At 40.8% G+C, this 8,421-nt stretch overlaps 1 pseudogene; it reads left to right on the top strand.

Annotated features, from left to right (window-relative positions):
* The first annotated feature begins 3,407 nt into the window (after positions 1-3,407).
* On the top strand, positions 3,408-4,768 carry LOC118836908 (annotated as a pseudogene).
* The last annotated feature ends 3,653 nt before the right edge of the window (positions 4,769-8,421 follow it).

The following is an 8,421-nucleotide window of genomic DNA, read 5'->3' as shown; positions in this document are numbered from 1 at the left end:
GTAATTATATTGATGAAAGAAAAGGATATTGCATGCAATTCTATTTTCAATACGTCAGTTCCAAATAAATACACAGGGACAAAGCATGTAGCGTTTGCCATACGATCCTAAAAAGAGCTCATTTGCTGTTACAAACTGATTCTTTATTTTTCTTTCTTTTTACCATAGGCATATAATACATATTATCGTGAATGTTTTGATCCTAATGTAAATTTGATGAGAAAGTGCTGAGTCTTATTATATTGATTAGTGTATGCCTATCAATGTGTTGAAATAGAATGAGAGATGTGGCACGTATTCATTCTATTGACATTATATGTCACCAATACTCAGTACCTGAAGGTGTACTATAACCTCCTTTGTTAACTGTTTCAACTATACATTCAAATGTTCAGAAATCATAAAGAGCTCCCACTTGTTATTTGTCTCTTGGAGGCTACACCTACATCTTAATCACTGAGGTTGTATTCAGACTAGAGAGACCATGAACTAGATAATAAATAATGGAAATGCAGCTCGTTAAATAATACTCTATTGACTGAAATAAAATGATTCGAGTTTTATTCAGCTCTCCCTTTCATTCTCAGGAAAAAGATGGGGAAGAAAAATAAATACCCCTAAGGAAAATGTATCTTAGAGCCATCAAAATGATTTTCAGAACTAAATGGTGTTTTTAAAATCATTTTCATTATTGTGCTACTAAATGTGGAGCTATATAGCTAAGGGTCTCTGAGCAATTGGCATTATCTGATCACTGCTATTTCTGTTGAACACATTTCCACAAGATTCAGTGGTGTAGAGACTCAGGATTCCACTTCATTTTGTATGGTTCCAAATCCATGCACAAATGTCCTTCATATTATATAATCCCTCTCAAATTAAGTGGCTGAAAAAGAGAGGAAATGTGCCAAGAGTCTTTACTCACTTCAGAGTAACAGATTTGAACTGCCTGTTGCTATTTGAGTCCCTCTTGCAATTTGTTTTGTGGGCTTTATGTGGGTTTCTTAAAATGAACTGCTTTTTGGTCAGATTTTGGTTCATTCTACCTTGCTTTATCTAAAAGTTGCCCATCCTCCCAATCTAGCAAATTAGCTGGTATTCTACACTGTCTGTGAGAATGCTCCAGTGAAATTCTTTGAAATCACCTTCTTATTAAGCAGCATTGTCTAGCAAATAGAGTGTCGTATTTGGGGTCAGGATAGGCTGGGTTTGAAGCCCCTCAGACACTGCTTCTGTGCCTCTCTTAACCTGTTTCCCTAGCTGTAGAATGGGTTTCATAATAGCATAGGGTTCCGGGGTTTTGTGAGGATCACATGAAATAACATATTTCAAGTCTTTTACAAACCTTAAAACACAGAGAGCAGTTGTTATCACATAATTTTGCTAGTCCTCAAAAATTTTTTGTACTGTTAACATTGTAAAAGAAAATAAACTTCATGTTGAATTTAGCTAAAGTCTATCAGAGACACTTGCCTAGAGATTGAAATGGAGACCAAGGACATTCATACATCAACCCTTAAGTCTCACTGTGTTTTAATTTCCTCATCTGTAAAGTGGTATCAACAGGAGCACCCACCTCCAAAGGTTATTGAGAGGATAAAATGAGAATATTTTTAAAGTGTTGTACATACCTTGAAACAGTATCTAAATGCTTTTACTGCTACTACTACTACTACTACTACGACGACTACGACTACGACTACGACTACGACTACTACTACCTCTGCTGCTACTGCTGCTGCTGCTATTGCTATCAAGAACAAAGGTCAGTAAGGCGAGATGACTTTGGCCTAGTAACCTACAAATGTCAATGTCTGCAAACAAAAGTAACGGTATGTATACACTATAGCACTTTTGGGTTTTATACTGAGAAATGTTCAAGTTGATTGCTGCAGTGGGGGTGGTGGTGGTGGGGGTGGTAAAGAGCTTTTAGGTAAAGAGCTTTTATCACCCCTACCCACTGCAGTAAGCAACTTGAACATTTAGTACTGGAAAAGTTTCTGAGAGTTAATTACTTATGTTAGTCACTGAATTCTACATGCATTTGTTCCATTATGTGATGACCTAGGGTGTTCTGGTTAGAAATATAATAACCAAGTGATGGTTTACAGGGTAGCACAGCAGTCCTACTTATTACCTCAATAGTATAGCAAATTTAAGATAGACTTCTGTTCTGGCTTTTAGCCATGTTTCTGCATGGAAAACACTAAGATGAATTTCTAAGGAGATTATAATCACCTTACAAGTGATCTGATCCTAGGCATTCTACCAAGGTGAGTTTATTGAAAGTCAGGTATACCACAGTTTGCATGATGAGCTTAAGGTATTATGCAGGGAAGTCAGGAAACTTTAAACGACAATGATATGGTGATTAGAATTTGCAAACTCTTTCCTCTCAAAAATTCGATGAGGCTCGAACATTATTATCCTCATTTAATAATGAGGAAACTCAAGCTTAGTAACAGATCCAAGGTCAAACAGTGAGAAAAATGTTGAGCCTAGGTCATTTTGGCTCCAAGACTAGTGCTCATTCCAATGTATTACGCTGCTTTTTATTATATAGTGTTGCCTCCTTTAAAGAAAAAATAAAGGAATTGATTAGAAGAAGTTTCCTAGGTTAGGAAAACCAATCTGCAGTGAGTTGGACTTTTAACTGTCTTCCACTATCTCTTTAAAGATGAATGTTTTTGCCATTCAGAATATGAATATGGCTACCAATTGCTGCAGATGGAATGGATTCAAAAAATAGATGAGAGAGCAGGGACAGGTTGAAAGCTTGCCCTGATCCCTGATGACATTTTCAGTTCAGATCCAATACAGATACTTCGTTCTACAAAATCACAATGTGTCAAAATTAACTATTAGGGAATTTTAAAATCAGAGTGCTGATTAGATACACATTGACTTAAGACTCTTTATAGATTTAAAAAAAATCCCTGTAGTATGTGTTTGAATAAATGTGTTCTCATTTATCCATATAATGATGAAGCTTGAATTCCTGTCTCTGGTATCTTTGTGTATCAGCTTTTTTTAGAATAGATCAGCTTGTTCATTTCTCAAAGACAGTGGTTCATATAAAATATTAGGATGCCCTTCAGAGAAAGTGATGTGTTTCACTGAGATAGACCTGGGCTCAACACAGGCTAATGGTGCATGCAACCTTGGGTTAATTTTAAAAAAGAAGTCAGACCACATGTCCTAATTGCCACTCTACTCTTTCTCACTGTGTGTGAAAATAAATCTCTTAACTGTTGTTAAAGCTCAGTTTCCTCATCTGTAAAATGGAAAAAATAAATAAGACCTTCTATCATCCGCTAAACCCCATTTCCAGTGTTTCATCATGGCACGGATATGACTCTAGAGGCTCAGTGGCTTACTGATCCTGTCAAGTTGAAAAACTTTCAAGAATGAGCACAGTGAAGTTCCCTGGCTGGCGGCAGGATGAACATCGCGGCGGTGTTCTCTTCATGCCCGAGGTGGCTCTGATCGTCAACCGCTTCAACCCCGACAATCGCATGCACATCTTCCACGATGACCTGCTGCCCATCTCCTACACTATGCGCCAGTTATCTTGACCGCGAGGCCAGGCTTGTTTTCATGGAGGTTCTGGGGGCCCGGGCTGCACTTTGACCTCTACAGGCTGCTCAGCTACAAGGCACCCCTGGTGCGGGAGCAGCTGAAGAGACTGGGCAGCCTGCTGTGCTTCTCGAAGGCCTACGTGGGGCTCTCCAAGGTCACCACCTGGTACCAGTATGGCTTCGTGCAGCCCCAGGGCCCCAAGGCCAACATCCTGGTATCGGGCAATGAAATCCGGCAGTTCACACAGTTCTTCACGGAGAGGCTGAACATCAGTGGGACAGAGGGATGGGGCCCTGGCAGCAAAGAGTACATCGTGGTCTTCAGCCGTACCCTCAACAGACTCATCTTGAATGAGGCGGAGCTGCTGTTGGCTCTCGCCCAGGAGTTCCAGATGAAAACCATCACGGTGTCTCTGGAGGACTACGCCTTCGCAGACATCGTGTGGCTGGTCAGCAACGCCTCCATGCTGTTCAGCATGCGCGGGACCCAGCTCATCACCGCCCTCTTCCTTCCCCGGGGTGCGGTCCTGGTGGAGCTCTTCCCCTACGCCGTCAATCCTGACCATTACACCTCTTACAAGACCCTGGCTGGCCTTCCCCACATGGACCTCCAGTACGTGGCCTGGCAGAACACCAAGCAGGAGAACACAGTCACCTAGCCAGACCGGCCCTGGGACCAGGGCAGCATCGTCCACCTGGACCAGGCCGAGCAAGAGCGCATCCTGCAGAGACGCGAGGTCCCCAGGCACCTGTGCTGCCGCAATCCTGAGTGGCTGTTCCGGATTTACCAGGACACCAAGGTGGATATCCCGTCCCTCCTCCAGACCATCCGGGGGGTGGTGAAAGCCAGTCTGGGGCTTGGGAAGCAGAAGTGAGCAAACGGCTTGTACCCGAGCAAAGTCAGAGAGGCCAGGTGCCAAGCCTCCGTTCAGGGTGCCACCGAGGCTCGGCTGAGCGTGTCCTGGCAGATACCCTGGAACCTCCAGTTTGTGAAGGTGAAGGAAGTGAAATATGAAATGTGGATACAGGAGCAGGGGGAAAACGTGTACATGCCTTACATCCTGACCCACCAGAACCACACCTTCGCTGAGAACATTAAGCCCTTCACCACCTACCTGGTCTGGATCCAGTGCATCTTTAGCAAAAACCTCCTTGGACCTTTTGCAGATGTGCTGGTGTGTAGCACGTAGCCCTGTGGGGGCTCAGTCAGCAGGAGACCTTTTGGCTCCACTTCCTTCCAGGATGGTTCCAGGGAATCTTGTATTTATGGAGAAGGTGGAAGAGAAGAGCCGCCACCTGCCCACTCCCCCCCCACTAGCGCCTCAATGGTCCTTTATTGCATTTACTGTGTGTGTATTCTTGACTGTGACAATACTCGGTAGAACCTAACTCTTCCTCTCAGCCCCACCTCTTCAACAGCAACAACTGTCCACCAGTCCCTGCCCCTCCTTCCACCCCAGACTCTTCCCCTCCACCATCACTGTTGAGTATCTGTAGCACTGGAAAAGTAACTGTGAATTGAATAGGTGGGCTCAAGCCCTGCGTAGGTTTATGGGGACTGGGGGTGGTTCTGTGGAGTATTTCATTTAGCTTCTTAGTTGTGAAACTTACCCAAATCCTAATTCAAGGATGTGTTGTTGAGACATTCAATAAATGGCTGTGAGCATCAAAAAAAAAAAAAAAAAAAGAATGAGCACAGTGAGAGATTCTGTATGTGCTGTCTATGGATAAGGCTAAAAGCAGAATGACCAGAATTATGACCAAGAGGTTATGACTCTCTCCCGTTCTTTCCTCTCCTCTCCTGTGCTCTCCTCTCCTCTTCTTTGCTCTTATCATGGAAACCTATAAAATATCAGAAGGATTTGCAGTCTGCTTTGGTGGAGTGAATATGTGAAATATATTTGTCAGATGTCTTACAAATCTAATCAAAAGGGCTTTAAACATTTTTAAAGGATGGGGGAGTAAGAAGACTGTCTATGTATATCCCTGAAGCTATATACTATAAATAGTAGCTACAAAGAAGGAAGAAAACCAGCATTTGAGATATTCAGAAGTTTATAAGAGGCAAAATGCAGGAAAGAAACTAGAAATAAAATGCATAGCTTCAAATGTCTATGCACAAATGTCCAACATTTAAGCTACCAGTAAGAGGAACTAGATAACCATATCCATCCATCCATCCATACAAATGTATGTATGTATGCAAATTTGATTTGTTAGTTCTCAGTGAGACTTGTTGAAATGAAATCTATGAATTAACTATGGCCCTGGATCAGAATACTTCATTCAAAAGAAACAAGATGGTTAAAGAGGGTGAATTGGGGGTAACATTACATTTTAAGAAGGTATACTCACGTGAGAAAGTCCGGAAACCACATGGGAAACATAATGGAGAATATTTGAATATTGAAGGTTGACGAAGGGAGTAACTTTGGGAAGTAACTTTGCCATTGGAATATACTATAGACCACCTGGACAGAAAGATGATAGAGATGAAGAATTTGGGAAATAGATCACAAGTCTTTCACAGAAGCATACTATGGTAGTAGTGGTGAGTGTCAATTATTCAGACACCTGCTGGAGTTCACTCTCTACCTGATAACCTAATACCCAGAGAACCTAACAACTTCTTCAATTGTCTATCCTTTAAAAGGTGAAGGAACAAGAAAGGGAAAATTACATTATGGATCTGATTTTCATTATCAGGGAGAAATTGATTATTGGAGTGGAAATGATGAGCATCCTGAAAGGATTGGAATCATCAGTATCTCCTGGAGTTTGTGATAGAAGAGAGGAAATGTGGGAACAGTGTGATGTACATGCCAGATTTTGGTTAATAAGATTTCAAATGATTCGGAGGGAAAATATGTCCTGTGGACTAAATTGTGGAGTTAAAACCTGAGAGACAGGAGGTATTTAATAATATTCTGAAGACACAAAGGCATATAATTCCAATGAGGAAGAAAGACAGGGTTCCTCCAAAGTGATCAATGAGAATTCAGAGGGAATTTGCCAAATTATATTTAAAAAAGAAATGTTAAGAAGAATGTTAAGGCCAGGGAACAAAGAATAAATATAAGAGCATGGAATGGTCCTGTTAAATCACGTCCAGAATGTTAAAGAAAGAGAAGGACTTTTGTTTGAGGTTGATAGGTTGGTGATAATTGATAACAAAGAGAAAGTACAACTGTGTTTTTCCTTCTGCCTTCTCAGCCAAGGAGAATGAACTTTGAATTGGAAATGACAGAAAAGAATTGACCAAAAGGGAATTGATACCTAAGGTAAGGAAGGGAATATTAATAGGGCACCTAGTTGTCCTTGATGAATCCAAGTCCTCTGGCTCAGATGGACTATATATCATTGGTTCCTCAAATGACTGGGAGCTCTGTTAGTGAAAGATCATGGAGAATGGGAGATGTACCATAAAATTACAGGAGGGCAAAATATTGTTTTGATTTTCAACTGAGGAAGAGAGTTGAATATTCAAGCTATCAGCCAATAATCATGATTTCAATTTCTGGGAAAATTATGAAATGGATTAGTTAATGATATGGTTGGCAGGCAGTAGGTTGTACTAGAAAGAGCCTTGGCTCAGGAATCAGAGGACTTGGGTTCAAATTTTATACGTAGAATAGACTATCTGTGTGACCCTGGGTAAGTTATAGCCTTGCTGGAACTCAGTTTCCTCATTTGTAAAATGAGAGGTTGGACTGCATGACCTATGATATCTATTCCTCCACAAGAACATATCAAATAGAAAGGGAAGTGGTGATTATGAAGGCAGGATTACAGAGCCAGGATGGCTTCATTAAGAAGGATATGTCAAGTTATGTCAGACAAGGTTTATTTCCTTTTTTTGTCAGGATTACTGACAAAAACTAGTAAATGAGGAGACAGGGACTAGACCTGTGATTTCATTGTTATTAGAAACTCCCAAGTGAGGAAACTCCCTTTATAAATATAGGTTGTCACCTTTTCTGAAACTTATAGTCTTAGAAAGTTGGCTAGAGTATTAAAAGGTGTGATGTTTAAAAAGTTTGAGAGACATAATTTCTGGGTAATTAGTCATTTTATTAATAATGCTAGCCTTTTGACAAAAGATGTCAGTGGCACTCTTGAATGCCAAAGATCCTCACTGTGGTGGGCTCACAGCTTATATGCCCTTGGAAAAGTGGGTGCTCCAGAGTATGGCAATCAACTCTGGTTAACAATTAATGAGATTATCATGAATATTATAATATATTATGCATATATGCATAGGTATCTATAATAAAATCTATAATATATTATAATGAATATTATAATGAGAAGTAGGCTTACTACAATGAGAGTATGAGAGAGTGATATCATGTTACTCTTGGACAAAGAGACTATCTCTATACCCAGACCACCCCCCAGCTTTGGGCAGTCTAATCAAAGAATTTATCCCCACCCAAACCTGAGTAGAACTTAATAAGCTTCCTTACTTTAGATTAATTTCTTTGTTAGGTTGCCTGGGGTCTGACCAAGATTGAGGAGAGTTAACTCAATCTCATTACAAGTAATATCCTTCAAGAGACTGAACTTTGAAATGAAGACTTTGGAATAAGTGGGAACTCTGGATCACCCCACATCATTGATTATTAATGATCACTTCCCTCAAAGGTAAGTGACTTACCCAAGGTCACAGAGCTAGTATGCGTCAGAGGCAGGACTTCATCCCAGGTGTTCCTGGTTTCAAGGCTGAATCTTTATCCATTATAATACACTGCCTTTCAGAAAAGGGGAATGCTGTGAACAAAACTAACCCAGATTTTAGCAAAGATGTCAATAAAACATCTCCTATTCCTGTGGAGATGGTAAA

The sequence above is a fragment of the Trichosurus vulpecula genome, chromosome 2, assembly GCF_011100635.1.
Source record: "Trichosurus vulpecula isolate mTriVul1 chromosome 2, mTriVul1.pri, whole genome shotgun sequence".
NCBI classification, from domain to species: domain Eukaryota; kingdom Metazoa; phylum Chordata; class Mammalia; order Diprotodontia; family Phalangeridae; genus Trichosurus; species Trichosurus vulpecula.
Note: the sequence above shows the minus strand (reverse complement) of the source record. Positions and strands in the feature narration are given on the sequence as shown.